A 16468-nucleotide genomic window follows, 5' to 3' on the forward strand; every position below is an offset into this window, starting at 1 on the left:
CTGTTGACCATTACATCGGTAATATACAGGTTAGCGATGCAAGCAAGTAAATTAAAACTGCTATCATGGGCAGAGAATAATGGCATGTTAGGGAGGACTTCAGGATGGCTTCAGATTAGGTAGGTGTCAGGATGATAACATATTTGTCCTTACTCAGTGTATTGAAATATCAAGAGTAAAAAGGAGACCGTTATATGTGGCCTTTTTAGACATTACAGGAGCATATGACAACATAGACTGCAACATTTTGTGGGATATTCTGGAAAGCGAAGGCTTGGGCAATGATTGTATACAGCTTTTGAGAGATATTTATCTAAAAATATTGTTTGCATTGAATGGAAAGGGATGAGGAGCAAGGAGAAAGTTGATATCAACAAGGGACTGAGGTAGGGGGTGCCCTTTATCCTCACTGTTGTTTATGATGTACATGGTGAGGATAAAGAGGGCGCTGGAAGTAATATCGGGTTTAATTTCACATACAAACAGGTCGGTACAGTAGTAGAGCAGCAGCTTCCAGGTTTATTTTATACGAACGACATTGTGTTGCTAGCTAACAAGCAAAGTGATATGCAACGTCTGGCTAATATCTGTGGACAGGAAGGCAAGAATTGAGGCCTCAAATTTAGCATTAAAACATCAGGTGCTGTGGTATTCAATTAAAAGAGTGAACAGACACTGTCAATTCAGGGCCAGGAAATACCTCGGGTAAAGGAGTATAAATACCTTGGTATATGGATAAATGAAGACAATAGAAATAGGGAAATGCAGGAAAAAACAACAGCAAAGGGGAACAGAAATGCGGCCATAATGAAATGGAGTGTGCTATGGGGATACAATAGGTACTAAGTGTTCCGTGGTATGTGACAAGGTGTAACGGTTCCAGGACTTACATTTGGAAATGGAGTTTGCTTGAAATCAGGGCCACAATCAGGACTCGATGGCAACCAAAGGTCAGTGGGATGCCTAGCATTGGGCGCTCACAGGAAGACTACAAGTGAAGCTGCGCAGGGTGATATGGGCTGGACAAGCTTTGAAGTGAGAGAAGCTCACAGTAAAATTTATTATGAAGAGCGACTGAGGAATATGGAAGAAAGTAAATGGGCTGGGTGTGTTTTCAGGTATTTGTATACGAAAAACATTGATTTACAGTGGAGGAAAAGAACTAGGAAGCTTACCAGCAAGTATGCGATCTGTATGGTGAACAACATGGCAACAAAGAATGTCAAGCGGAAATTCAGAGAGGCTGAGATAATCATATGGGTGGCGGCAATTGAAAAGAAACCTACTATGAGTAACTACTTAAGAGGAAAAAACGAAATCAGGAAAGAAACAATTTATGACAACTCAAAAGGAAGCTCATTACTGTTCTAAGCAAAATAGAAATGCCTTAGAACACACACTTATAAAGCGAAATATAAGAAGGAAGAAGAAGCATGTGCTTGCTGCGGCAAAGCTAGTATGTTTTATTAGACTGTGAAGACATCTGCCGAGCGGTCGATTTAGGCATCCTGATTTGGCCTCCTTGTAGCCCTCGGGTTAGGGAGAGCGGGGGGAAAGTAAACATGTCCGCAGCAGATTAGTAAGCAGCGATTTGAAGATTGGTGGAGGAGATTTAAACACTCTTTAGAAAGTTTACACCCTTTGAGGCCTATCTTGTCCCCCAACAATAATCTGCTTTTCACTCAAACCGCCATTACTATCGAGCTTTACGCTCCATGGGCGTATTGTGGTGTCACGGGAGGAATGCAATGAGTCTGCAAATGCTACGGTGAAGCTGCCTTACCTCATAGATGACGCGTGACAAGGACAGCTTTTCTTTTCAGTTCGGAACAGTACCCCGTTAGGTGCTATTCTGAAGTTTTTGCCACAGCACACACAGGCGGCTATGGTTTTGCATATTACATGACCACATCGCCTGCCTCGAGCAACTGTTCCCGGTGCAGCGAGCACCCAAGGGCGCCGCACAGAACACCTCATGGGCGCAGGTAGCTAATGTGAAGCAGGATCAAAGCTTGTCTTAGTTTTCTTTCTCGGTCACTATATAAACGCATAAAACTAATCAGCCTGTCAGGGGCAGCCAGCACTAGCATCACAAGCACCTCTGCCTAGCACACCGTCCTCCACAGACAGCGATTTGAATTTGAGAGATACTGCTGGGATGTCGATCGGGCTGTCCCACTCGGAACAGGTCGCTAAGCGCGGCATAGCCAAATCACACGCAAATGTGCACAAAACAAAAGTAAATTAATAAGAAAGTTGAAATACTATTGTTGCGTTTGTTTTATGGAAGTGGGCCTAGTATGGGCGCACTTTCAATCGCGATCGAGCCCAATCGGGATCGGATTTCTCGGTCGCGATTGGCATTTTTGCGCAAGCTGTAGGAGGCAACGTGTACGACTTGCAGGCGACGAGCGAACGCGAAAGCCATCGCATCGCTTGTCGCTGTCGCGCCTTTATTACAACCAACCCATACCCACCCTCTGCACGAGGCATGACGCGAGGCGAACGCTGCCTTATTTGTGTGTGTGTGTGTGTGCGCGCGCGTGCGCGCGCCTGTGTTTTGGAAAGCGATTCGTTCTAAATGGGATAGCCCGATGAACATCAACATCGTAGGACTCAAATATGTCGCTGTCGGAAAGCAGCTAAAACGTGAACGAGAAGCCACGGCGCTTGGGGAAACCTTTGAGGAAATTCTAGGGTTGTACGCACCGGTACAGTGGCTACAGCTGGAGCGCTAGCGCAGTTCTAGCCACTGTATGGCTGAGCTTGGTAGCATACTGCCGTCGAGGGACCCGGGGCGATTTCGCGCAGAGGTGAGCGGGTCGGCCGCAGCTAGCAGTTTTCGTACATTTACGCATAGACCACGGACGAAGCAGGACAACAGAGAAGCTCGCCTGCGTCCTTGTCGTCCTACAATCGTAGTGTATGGGTACAGTTGATTGAGGCAAAGCTATGGCAGAAGCATAAGAACGGCATCGACTATGTTCCGCGGGTGATATTCCTAAATGGCAGAAAAACTTGTCATCCCTTCGTCTGCGAGGTAAGCAGGCAGTACCATCCATCACTGTAGCGCCTGCAGATGTCAGATTGCAGCACACTGTGCCCATGGCGTGTGAAGAGTAATATCGCTTCGTGTGAGCTCGATAATGCACGGTGGTTTCAGTGAAAAAACGCGAGACCACAATACATTCTCAACGCATCTGTGGACGGCGCTTCCATGAACATGCGAACCTACACTCGATTGTAGGGTTCGTGCATCTCTTTGAAACCCTTAATAACAGTTTAATTTAGAAAACGAGATCGAAGGGCCCTTAAAACTCCTTAAAAATAAGTTTGCTCCTTGAATTCCTTAAAAACTGATGTTGGGAGTGGCTTTCGAACATTCGAAGTAACAAACTCCGTATCGGAGTGATCCCATGGACACTGTCTATCAGGAAACGATCGTAGGTATTTTATTTTGAGAGTGTCACTAAATGATGCAATTTCTCATGTACTCGGGCACCGATGATAGGCTTGTTTAATTTACCATTGCCATCGTGGAGCTACACGAATTCGCCAGATGAAGCAACCAAGCCGTGCCACTGTTCCTTTATTAGTTGGTTCACATGGCAGTCATCGTGGCACCAGTTTCAAGACCTAGGTTCTGTAAAGCCTGGCGGAAAGTTTCAGCCATTTAGCTTTAGCACAATCAGAATCTTTAACTGAGGCCGGACACTGCTAACCATCACGGTAGAAGGCGATTGACATCATTACAATGGGAATATCAAGTTCGAAAAGTCACCTGAAGACATTGAAGCTAAGGTCAAGCAGATTTCACTTTCTTTCAGTGCACGTGTATGAATAAGATTTGTTTCTCCTTTTTGTATTATGGCCTTCGGCATGCGTGAATTTTCAGCCAACTGTTCTTTGCTTTTGCTTAACTCGCTCATTCCTACGGCTTTAGAGATGTTATCCTAACAACCACAAACGGGATCTCAGATGGCAGGAAAAGCTATAGGTAGAATGTCTGCAACAGTGTTGGCAATTCAGTGAGAAATTCGATAAATTTAGTAATATTGTGGTCACCATAACAACTACTTTGCCCTTTTGGAGTCTAGATTACTTTTTTAGAGATATATAGCCAGTAAATTGCCCTCGTAAAATTGCTCAAGGGAGTTTGGCTGCGTCATACCCATTTCATCCCAATGGGAATGTATGCATTTCTGTTTTGTTGCTACTTCTAAAGACATATCAAAGAGCTTAGTAGTGAGCTATCTGGAAACATCAAAACTGCTTTTCTAGGCAAAACGCACTTTTGAGATTAGAAACCGCTTTAGAAAATCTGGGGTTGTTTTCTCTTTGCATTCTGACCATTGACTTGGCACCGCAGGAAGTAATGAAGATATTTAGTTCAAAATTATTAAATACTTCCAGCAACAAAATAGATAAGACAAGCTTCTGAGGAAGCTATCATCATTGCTCATGAACTTTTCGGTAAAAGTTTGGAGCTTTGACCATAATTTGAAGCAGTGATGCATTAGCTGTTGCAATATTATGCTTGACTTGTACTAGATGACGCCTGGCGTGTTCACGTCAGGCTCGCCTAGATCAAGTCAAGCATGGGCTTCAAGTTAAGGCACCTATCTGAACACGAGGATAAGCAGTAAGTTAGAACACCAGGCATTTCTCTTATAATAAATCCTCCCTCTTTCCTTTTGAGGAGGTAAAGAAAATGTTCTTAAATGTCGGCTCTAGTACACATTGTCATTTGTGTAGGTGGCCCACCCGAGTGGCGGCGCGGAGTGACGCCGCGGAGTGACGCAACCATTTCTTCCCCCTCTTTACTTTCCAGCCTTTCGCTTCTTACTACTGGCTTTGTTTATATCCTTTCGACTTGGTGCTGATTTATAGATGAACTGCAGAGCATGGCATCAGCCAATCGTCATTTGCTCAGGAGGCGACGCAGAGTATTCATTGCTGCAGTGTTTTGGGCTCCGACCTGATGACCTTGCCACAAGAAATCAATGATTAATGTCTGCAAGTCAGCAGCCATACAAAAGTAGCGCTGACTACAACAGAAGTAAGAAGCAAAATGACAGGAAATCGCTAAGCACACAAAGAAAATAAATTGCAGAATGCATCTCTAATTACTTGTGAAATTTTGTTGATATTTGTTAAAGCCATTGTAGTGCAAATAAGACAAATCTAAAGAACAGAGGACTGCACACCATCGGCATAGCCTCCTGTCCTCTGTTCTTTGTGTTTATCTTATTTGCGCTACAGTGGCTTCACCTAATTTCTGGTGATTATCTATGGCAATGCGATAGCAATTCATCATTACAGTGCATTACTACAAGATTTATAAGTTTGCATATGTTAATTGTGACTAGACCTAAGGCAAAGGTTGTGGTGCTTGTGATGCTTTGTAGATATTTTGCTGCCTGCGATGACAACTAAAGAACAATGTATGCATACGCAATGCAATCTTTCAGTTTCAGAATTTATTAGCGTCTTGTGAGTATGTGATCAATTACACATCCGCTGGTCACTGCGGCGGTATTTAGTCCTAGTTTTTTTTAGATCCAGCCCCAAATCGTAAGGATCACAGTTCTAGTCACAATAAACATGTTCTTGTCTTCGGCATCTTCCTCTCTTCGTTGTGTGTTTTGCTCTCGTAGTGTGCATTCCCAAGAAATCAAACCATGCCAATTCGCTCACTTGTCAGTCATCTTGAAACATGTACAAACTTATGAATCATGTCATCATGTGCTATAACACTGAAATACAGTTAAAATTGCATAGATGATAACAGGACGTGACTTCTGGAATAGTCTTTGTATTTGATGTGTTTTGGTGCAGCATATTCTGAAGTTTCAAACACTAATTGATTATACCCCTGTCACGCTGGATTTTTTAATATCATTAGATTCGAATGAGATCTAGTGCACCTAATACCACTCGACCCGTTGTGGTGCTATGCAAGAAAAGTTAGTCATTTAGTCATGATATCAGTGACGATCATTAAAAAAAAAGAGAAAAGTAGGAGGTATGTGTAAAGTGTCTATAAAGGCAATTTATTTATTGTAAAATAAGTATTGGGCATCACTTCAAGCAAATAACATGCATATAAAACCTATTTCTTATATAGTTTTTTCAGATCCAGCCCCAAATCGTAAGGATCGCAGATCTAGTCACAATAAACATGGTTGTGTTTGTCTGGCCACCATATGCCATGACAAGGCTTAGCCAGCTTAGTAGGCATAGCCGATAAATTTAACACAACAAATATGATTGACAAGGCAGCGTAGAGCAACAATGCTCAGTAGCAGCAGGTGAAGCAGTTAGTTGCTGTGTATTTTGCACTGCGAGCTCCACTGCACCTGGCCCCAGTGCTCTCGTCCTGTTAATGCCATTCGAGACACCGGAAACACGTGCACACAGCTGCCCGACTTTTTAAATTATGGCCGACTAGTAAAGCGACAGCGCCAAGACGCCACTGAAGGGAGAGTAAAAAACATTTCGTGACAGCCTGCCATACAGCTTTTCCTTCGTTAAAATGACAGAGGCCTTAAAACATGCAAAATTAATTATGTTTTTAGATGAACGCTTCTCAAATTACGAATGCTCAATGTCAGATTTTACCTTCTCTCTTGGGTGGAGAGTATACATTCGCTTCGAGTGTGAAGCCGAATAAATTTCTCGAACTCATTTGTCTGTGGAAATCATTCAATTCTAATGGTATTAAATATTTCTACATAGCAGCCGAGTAATGTGATTCAACACTAATGCCGTTTGATTCGAATGGCATTAAAACATCCAGTGTTACAGGCGTGTAACACACAAACTACTCGTATTCGTGCTCGAGAAAGCACTATTTGGTATTTTCGAATACTGGAAACTAACCAGATGTTTTGTAACAACCTACTGCTAACGTCTTGCTACTGTTTTTTGTCTGGTAAACAAAGTATTGCAAATTATCAGAAGGGAAACTACGACAAAAGTTTTTGAAGCGCTGCAGATACAAAATGGATAATGCAAGCTTTGTTTTTGACTTCGTGGCAGAAACCTACATGACACCCATGATTTGTGCTTGTAGCCTATCATTTAGTGTTTTTGGAAGTAGCAGTTTTATCTTTTACATTACAAACAGTGATATTTTCTTCGCAGTGGGTCATTTACACATGTTTACGGCACACAAGTCCTTCAGCAGCTTTTCTTTTTTCACAACCATTTATTTAATGCTTTAGGAAAGCTATTCATACAGCAGCCATTCACTCTTGGGAAGTTTGCTTACAACCACACTGTTAATGTTGAGAGACTGTTTGTGCAGCTTTTGAATGACAATTGATGGTCTTCTGTAAAAAAGTGATCCTTTGTTCCTGCTCGCTGTCTTTTTTGTACTGCTCAGTACGGGCGTAGTACCACATTATACCAAAACAAATATTTCTACTGTAAATATATGACTCTACGTCTGACTCTTCAATATTTGATGCTATTCATATTAATAAACATTGATATTTCCCCACTTCTATTTAAAATGCATCTGAAGGAAAATTTCGCAGTGGGCTAGTCAGTTAGACATAATTCAAACTGTTGCGCAGAGTGACGAAGGGACAGGACTGAAGCGAGAAAATAAAACACGACACACGAGCGCAAATTATCGACTGTCTTATTTTTCAGAAAATGAGGCATACATACAGCCTATTCACATGTGCAGAGATGCCCTTCCAAGTTTACCTGTGCCCTATATTGTCAGTGATTAAGCTAATCTCTTTTTTTGCTGAGTGATATAGACGGCGCATTGACACATTAGCCACGTGGGATTCCCCTTATTACACTGGAAAGATACAAGCACTGGGGCACCTCAATACACATTGCGCCTCATGCAAGTGCAAGTCTATCTTCCACGGGACTGTGATTCTGCTCAAATGTTGAAACCGAAGAAAAAGAGAGGTCGTTGAAGCCTGCAACATCAAGATAGCCCCACATGGCCCATGTCGTAACGGCGGTACTTGCATAGCGCACGAAAGTAGGAAAGGAAGGACAGAGACGAGTAAAGAGTGCTAACTTCCAACTGCTCTTTATTTGCGGGCAACCATAACATATATCTGCTGGAAACAGGAAAACACACAGAAAAAGTGGGGATATGCAGAACCAGCACATCATTGATAAGCCAGATCTCTTCATGTGGCCACGATTGCCCTGTGCTTGGCCAGGTAATCTCGCTCAGGTCGTGACAGAGCAATGGAATGGGTGCTTACACAGCGCTCACCTAGATTGTGAATGTACTCCGCTTCTATTATTTCTCGGGTTAACTGCGACCTTTTTTCTGTGTGTTTTCCTGTTTGTCGCACATATATATTATGCTCGTCTGCAAATAAAGATCAGTTGGAAGTTAGCACTCTTTACTCGTCTCTGTCCTTCCTTTCCTACTTTCATGCGCTATGCAAACACCGCTGTTATGACCCACGACCACCTCACGCAAGCCTCTACCCTAACAGCTCAGGTGTCAGCACACTGTCTATATCACTCAGCAAAAAAGAGATTAGCTTAATATAGCTGACAATCGAGGGCACAGGTAGACTGGGAAAGGCATCACTGTGCATGCAAGTCAGCTATATGTATGCTACCTTTCATGAAAAATAAAACATCTGATAGTTAGTAATCAGGTGTCGTGTTTCGTTTTCTTGCTTCAGCCCCGTTGCATTGCGCAAAAGGTTTGATTATGCATGTGAAGCCCTTAAAGCATCATTATTTTGATTAGTGATTCAGATTTCGAGGCGATATTTTGGTATATACAATTATGCATGTGGTATCCAAAGGGGATTTGCAGATTACCAGTGCTGTTACATATTTTCTGTGTAGTTTTATTATTTTGCTACAATAAAGGAATATGAGAGTAATACTAGCACTTGCAAAAAAAAAGAAGCTATGCACACACTTTGAATCGCACAGAAGGAAATCCAAAAAGTAATAGCTTCCTCTGAAATCCCCTGGCTGATTACTGGATTATTGAGTCTGATGTGTGCATGGAAAAAAAATTTTTTTTAAAGAGGACTTTCTAATGTTCACCTGCTTTTACTAAAGCAATGAACGGGGCTAGCTGGTGGACGTCCATGATTATATTGTGCTTAGTGTTACACTGATGAATGTGAGGGACAGGATGCGGACGTACATAGCGCAAACTACCAACTGTTTAATACTGTTGAAGAATGTGCTTACATACAAGGAGATATGGCGCAGGGAAGGGGGGGGAGATATAAAAAGATGTGACAAGGTGACGACATGTGATCGTACTTTGGGCCAGAAATGCATCATTCACTTGCACCCGTTCGCCCTGGCAAACTCGACCTCAGCTTCGATAAGCGCAATGGACGAATTGAAAAAGCGCACGGTGTTGCCTTACATGCATGGGTTGTCACATAGAATAAAAAAGACAGCCCAATGCCATGATGTTCAAGTACTGTTCTCTGCTCCGCAAAAACTAAAAGGCATGTGCAAGAGGGTGAACGTAGGATCCAAAGAGGGCAATGCAAGTGCTATAGTCTGTCAGACCAAGCACGTGAAAAAGTAGGTGGAATGTGCTACATCAGTGGTTTGCCAAATCCAACTAGATTGCGGGAACATGTACATTGGGCAAACTGGACACTGTCTAAATGATAGGTTACAGGAGCACAAATGCACATGCCAGCTTCTGACAGCACCTAGCAACTTGGCTGCACACTGCAAACAATGCAAATGCCCTCCGCTACTAGAAAGCACCACAGTCATTGGCACATCAAAAACAAAAACGGAGCAAGAAATATGGGAGGCACTTGTGATAGCTAAAGAAGACGAGATGTGCATAAGCATGCCGTTCATCATGCTTATCGAAGCTGAGGTTGAGTTTGCCAGGGCGAATGGGTGCAAGTGAACGTTGTATTTCTGGCCCAAACTATGATCACATGTCATCACCTTGTCACATAATTTTATATCTCCCCCCCCCCCGCACCATATCTCCTTGTATATAAGCACGTTCTTTAACAGTATTGAACACTTGGTAGTTTGCGCTACGTATGTCCGCGTCCTGTCCTCACGTTCGTCAGTGTAACACTAAGCACAATATAATCGTGAACCACCTGCTGTGTAGGTAAAAATGTTTTGCTCTCAATGCTTAATTGAAAGCTAAACAACAGTATTATGAACATAGGATTATTGAATGTGGATTAGATATAGTAAAGAACAGAAAATTGTGAATTGCTTTTTAAACAGAAATGTAAAGGTTCATCATATACTTTTTATCAGACATGACGATAAGCTTTTTAGTCATCCAAAAGAAACTGCTGATGCCTTCAGGAATTTCTTTTTCAGTCAGTCCGTAACCCCACCACACGATGTTGCAGCTTCTTTTATTTGCCTTCCTTGTTTATTTTTCATATTGGCAATGACACCTGACGAAGTGTTTTGTCATACAAATTTTGAAAACCATGGGTGCGGGGCTTGAAGGCGTGCAGTCTTACCACTTAAAAATGACAGCTCATGTGAATTCACGTGTTCTTTTTGTTTTTATTAAAAAAGAAATCAGGCATTTTCCCTATTGAGCTAAAACAGAAAGGTTATTGTGATTTTCAAAAAAGGTGACCGTTCATTAATAACTAAAGAACAACCTGGTCATTTGCATTTTCCCTTCAGTAATGTAATAGAATAATTAGTGGTTATATGTTTATACCTTTCAAAATGTAATGTTTTTTCTTTTTATCAGATTGGACTCTGGCAGAAATATTCAACTGACCTAGCTCTAGTGTCCTTACTGATATTTTGAAGAAAATCATTGGTGAGGGTAATTTTGCTTACTCAGTATTTCTTGATGTCACTAAAGCAATGGACACAACTGACCATTTCATGCACTTTAAGAAAGCTTTAGTTAATCATAATTAGTGGCCCTCCTCCTCTGCTTTTCGAGAGTAAGTTAGCCGAATTCAAATTGTCAGCATGTGCGATGCTGTCTCATGTATGAGAACCTCTCATTTAGTGTGCCTGAAGGGTCTATTCTTAGACCTCTTTTTAATTTATATAAGCCATGTGCCTAACTCTTAATTACTCACAGTTTATATTATATACCGGTGAATCGATGACATTGAATTCTGCCAATTGCATTTAATCATTAGGGTCTCAACTGAACTCCAATATTATGATATTCCAAACGTTCAAGAATGGTGCAATAAAAAATTGACTCGCCATCCCAGCCCTGCGAGAGAACTACTCAGAACTACTAGCATGCTCACTGTACCTGAGATAATTGACTATAATTTGGGCATCCTGTAAGCTAATTGGCAATCGGCTCCCATTATACCTAATTTCAGAACCATCTTTACTGAATGCTAACATTACAAGATTTGCATCTAACAAAATGTTTTTCCTGCCCAAAGTGAACCCTAGTCATGGTAAGTTCACATTTAATTTTTCTTACATTTCAGTGCGGAACTGCTTGCCTTTAGTTATAAAAGAAGTGTAAGACCACATACAAATAAAAGGTTATCATGAAATGTTCTTGATTGTGATTTCTGTACCATTTCTTGTTTTTTTTTTTTTGTTCACTTTGTACCATTGTTCTTAAAACTTCTAAGTTGGCACCTTAGCTTATTCTCACGTATATTGCTCATAGCTTTTATATACCTTTTGCATTTCTTGTTCAATTATTATTTTAGCATTTAATGTGTCTTTGTATTGGAATATATCCGAGTGCATTTTTCTTGTGCTTATTTGTGTGTAGTGCATTTTTGATATACATCTGTAGATACATGTTCTTTTTTTACTTCTTTTTTTCATTTCTATGTGTATTTCCATTTAAGTTGTTCTCTCTTATACTTGCCCTATTCTTATATGAGTAGTACATTAATACCATGGTTTTGCTTTATTTTTCTGCCATATCGTCATTCCTCTCATCATCTAACGTTGACCGGAGGTCCCAAAACAGTCTTTGACTATAGGACCTTCTTTTGTATTTCATATTTATCAAAACTTGCAACCACTTGTTGAAGCAATAAATTCTGAAATGTGATCCGATGCAATATAAAAAAATGCCTTTGGGCATTCAAGCTGATAATAAACAAAGCATCACTTTTCACTTGAGGTATTCTTGTTTTCTTTGACAGGTGGGGACCAATGATGAAGTTGATCTTGGGACTCTTTCAAGGGATGGCTGGAATCGCTCCACTTTTCTAAAAACCATGCTGCTGCTTGACAGCTCTACCTTAAAAGGGAAACTAAAGAGAAAGGTCATTTGATGTGTATTAGTGTAAATTATGCTTTTACAGTACCAAAAACACTACTCTTACCATGAGAAAGATCCTCGGTAAGACAAAGAAAGGTGCACGAAAAGAAAGTCAGCTGGCATCACAGCATTGAAGTTTCAGCACTACGTCACTGTGATAGCACAGGTTTTGACGTCTGCTAGGGTCTGGTTATTCATCGTTAAAAAAGGACTGCATTGTATCCTAAAAAAGGCGAATACTGAATTTGGCAGGTTCCAAGAACATTTATTGCTGTGCCACAACAACCCAACTAATAGAAAGTACTTTGAAATCAATAACGAAGCAGAAAGGTTTCAGTGCAAGTTTAAAAAAAAGTTTGTGGACCATCGTTTTTTTTTTTTTTTTTTTTTTTTTTTGTCCAGTGATCAACCCCTTGCCAGTTACTTTAATGAAAATGTAGTTTTGAAATTGCTTCATCTGTCTAAGCTGAACCAGTGTTGTTCTATAATGTTCTTTTAAACATGGTGAATTGACTGCACCATGTGGACATCTAGAGGTCACAGTGTCGACACATAGAGTGCAAATAGCAATTTCACCCAATAGAAGCTTGCCTTCCTTGTATCTGCATCTAAAAAAAAATGAAAAATTGTTTACTGACTTGTGCTTGTTTTCCATAGCATAATAATAGCGTACGACTAAAATTATTTTTGCAGTGTACTGTAAATGTACAGCGCTGTGCAATTGAAACTCGATACTCGGAGCACATGGTAGTCAATGCTTTTTTCACCACTGGTGAGCACTGGGCTGACTGCTGGTGAGCCAAATGCAGCCAGAATGCATAAGAAAATCCTGTTGTTTTCATGTAATACAAAAATGCATCGGCTCGTTGTCCTCGGCACTCACCCACGGTGCAAAAGAAGTGCCAGCAGCCACTCGCTCCGAGTATGAAGTTTCAATCGCTGAGCACCACCTCTGGTCCCCGGCTGTTCAAAAACAAAAGCATGACCTAAATAAGTATGAAATAAGTGCAAACAAACAAATAATAATGACGAAGTGGTCATGTGGCTTTTTGAATCTGGTTGTGCTTGTTTTCATTGACACTTAGCAGCATTCTAGCAGTCTCAGTTACTTAAAAAGGAATATCTTTCTCTTTGTATAACCATGCGTATTTGCTCCTTCTTTATTATGTTATGCCTAATATTGCAATGCCTAACCTTGGTATGTGGAAACTTAATGCTGTAGTGTCCAGTTTAATATATTGATGCTTGCTTTGGTTTTGTTTCATGTGGCCTTATTGAGTGCCGTTCCTGCTAGTCTGTTGTACATGCAGCTTGTGTTATTGTCTCTTTGTACTGAAGCTCATTCAGTTCATGGTGACCTGCACAATCTTTGCAACCTTTGTCAGTGTGATCTTACTGATGCAGCTGTGGTGCTCTGTTGTAAAGTATGCATTGGTAGTGTTCTGTGCATTGTGAAATGTTTCAGTTACAGGCACCTTATGCTCACAACAGTGCTGATATTATTAGTGGTGGCCAACTAGTCAGGGTAGCCAACTTGACTCTTGACTGGTTAACATCCCAGCCTTCGTTTTATCTCTCTCTCTCTTGCAAATGGCACCCTGGACTGATGGACCACATCTGTACTTAACCTGCCTATCTTCTTGATTACTGATTGTCGCAGTGCACCTAGCATAGCTGTGTAACCTTTTCCATGCTTATTACAATCTTTTAACAGTTTTGGTGCAATCTCAGACTGGGAGCAGTATTTGTTTTGGTTCAGAGCGATGTAGTTCTCTCTACTCCTCACTCCATATCCTGTGGTATAACATAAATGACTTCATTACAAAAAAACCAATTTCCTGATCTTTTTCTTGATGTTGTAGTTCCTTGTAGGCACTATGTTAATTCCTCTGCTGTTCTACTTAAAAGTGCAGTGGGAAGTTTTGAGTACTTAATACCTAAAGTCGACTCGTTCGTGATCAATAATATAAGCAAATGAATGCCTAAGACAAACAACATGTGGATCTGCCTAGATTACGTAAATGTGCACTGGGAGTACTGCAAACTTCTACATAAACAGGACGACTTACCACTTGTTAGTACTGAGTTCAACATTACGGATGATGAAAATCAAGCTTGCTTTATGGAGCTCTTACGATTGTTATATTGCAGCGCCATTTATAAGTGCTACTGGTACTACAAATGCTACCAAAATCAGTCTTGTGTGAAGGGCTAACTTTTTGACAGGTTTTAATTATTATTTAGCATATGTTGAAAGAAATGTCTTGTTTCCTAGGTTTTCTGCGGAAGGGAGTAAAATTAACATGGTGCTGACTTTCTGTTTTGCTTTTCATAACATTTCTTTTTGATGCGAAAGTGTCGGATGGTTCGTCGAGTGAAAAAGCCTTGCATCTGTCAATCTGTAGTGGCGAGATGGCACCTAAGCTTCCATTGCCATTGCTTGTGATGCCACGTAATGAGTGTGCCTCGAGGGAGCAAAGCGGACGAAAGGGTACACCTTCTGCTGCCATAGCGCACCAGGTGTTGCATGAGGGGAGAGGACATCACCACGACACCAGGTCACCCTCGCTCTTGGAAGCCTGCATTATTCATCCATTCCTTGTCTGCACAGACTTTCGCCTGCATTCTAACTGAAACGAGTGCAAACAGCATAAGCAAATGATTTGAAAATGAAATGAAATGAAAAGGATTTGGCCTCAGTAAGGCCAAACCTCAATGCGCTTGATTGCCTGCAAGGAGTTCATAACTCGAAGGACCGCTCAGCGACGTTCAATTAGACATTAATGCTTTCGCATTCGCAACTCGTAGAAGTGCTTAGGTATCTTATTTTTTTTTTCTTGTGATTGCATGGTACATGTAATAACCTTAAAGCAGCTGACCCTCATCTTAGATGCTTATCCCTGGATAAATAAAAAAAAGCTAAACATTGTCATAGCATTATGATCTAAAGAAGCAACCAATACTGATCTTAATTTTGTTTCTAATTTTGTTTTCTACAGCATCACCGCTGCCCCAGTTGCTGGACCAACTGTTCCGCTCGGACATTCAAATTGAGTGCAACAATTCCCGAGACTCTATGGCAGAGGCGAACGACAACGGCATATCTGTGGACTTAGTGCCAGCTGCGCTGCCCGATGAGGGTGCCAGTACAAGCGAAGCCAGCGAGCGCTTGCGCCGTAACAGATGCACATATTCTTGTCCATATTGCCCTTATGTTGCACGAAGTTCACACTTGACTACACACATGCGTGTCCATACTGGTGAGAGACCGTTCAGGTGCAACGTCTGTTTAGCATGCTTCACCACGAAATCAAACCTTTCACGGCACTTGAGGGCTCAACCATGTGGGAAATTTCCATTATCTATCTGCAATTAGCAGTTCGAAACCAAGCAGCATCTTCATGACCGTTTTCATGAACTTTTGCAATTCATAACCACTCCTCCATACACTTGGGTGTTCTACCCTGCCTGTGTCCAATGTGCTTGTGATCCTTCATACAGAAGAGCTTTCTATTTAACCACATGCATCTGATGCACAAGAAGTGAATAGCTTGATGTGTTGCAACTCCTTGAAACAAGGGGGACTGTATTTGGTGGCAGCAAGGCATACTCCCACAGTCATCAACTGCGTGTGTGTGTGGATAGCAAAGAAGGCACAAGTTTAGAACAAGCATTTTTGTGGGGTGGTTGTGTATTTGCATAAGATTTCAAAAAGTACCTTTAGAGACCGCTAACCAAAAAAATGTTTATTGGAAAACATACTAGAAAACCGCTTATGTGAAGAAGTGTGGTACTTGAAGCTGTGCTGTGAGGACACCTTCGATTGTAGTGCAATATTTTACTGTGCCAGGCAGTTATAAAGTAGGAAATGGTCACTGTTTCTGTAATTTAATGAGTCCATTACACTCATTAGTGTTTAGATGCACTGACACAGATGTCACTTATGTTGTGGCTGTTTGGAACTTACGTTTGTGGGAAGATTGTGTTTTGCCATGTGGTGGCATTGATGTCAATTTTGAATTGCACCACTTATAAAGTTCTGTGTACACATGCACAAGAGATCAAAATGGATGCCTGTCAAAGCCAAAGTGTTTACTATTGGCTTGCCAACACTGATAGAAAGCACGCTGTGCTGCTGTGAGGAAATGGTTGAAAGCATATTGAAAGAGTTTCACTGAAACATTCTCAGAACTGATGAAAGAAGACTGAGAAATAAAGCAAAGATATTAAAGTGTG

General features: G+C 41.2%; 1 long non-coding RNA gene across 4 annotated transcripts; it reads left to right on the plus strand.

Moving 5' to 3' along the window:
- The first annotated feature begins 2574 nt into the window (after positions 1 to 2574).
- LOC126529658 (uncharacterized) lies at positions 2575 to 16468 on the plus strand. Of its 4 annotated transcripts, XR_008612188.2 has the most exons (5): positions 2575 to 2813; positions 10721 to 10792; positions 11322 to 11402; positions 12114 to 12236; positions 15232 to 16468. It is a non-coding gene; the product is annotated as an uncharacterized lncRNA (long non-coding RNA). The 4 variants fall into 4 exon arrangements; XR_007599282.3 differs by lacking the exons at positions 10721 to 10792; positions 11322 to 11402 and having other exon boundaries at positions 2596 to 2813; XR_011890093.1 differs by lacking the exons at positions 2575 to 2813; positions 10721 to 10792; positions 11322 to 11402 and adding an exon at positions 2820 to 3040.

Source organism: Dermacentor andersoni, chromosome 9 (assembly GCF_023375885.2).
Source record: "Dermacentor andersoni chromosome 9, qqDerAnde1_hic_scaffold, whole genome shotgun sequence".
In the NCBI taxonomy this organism is placed as follows: Eukaryota; Metazoa; Arthropoda; class Arachnida; order Ixodida; family Ixodidae; genus Dermacentor; species Dermacentor andersoni.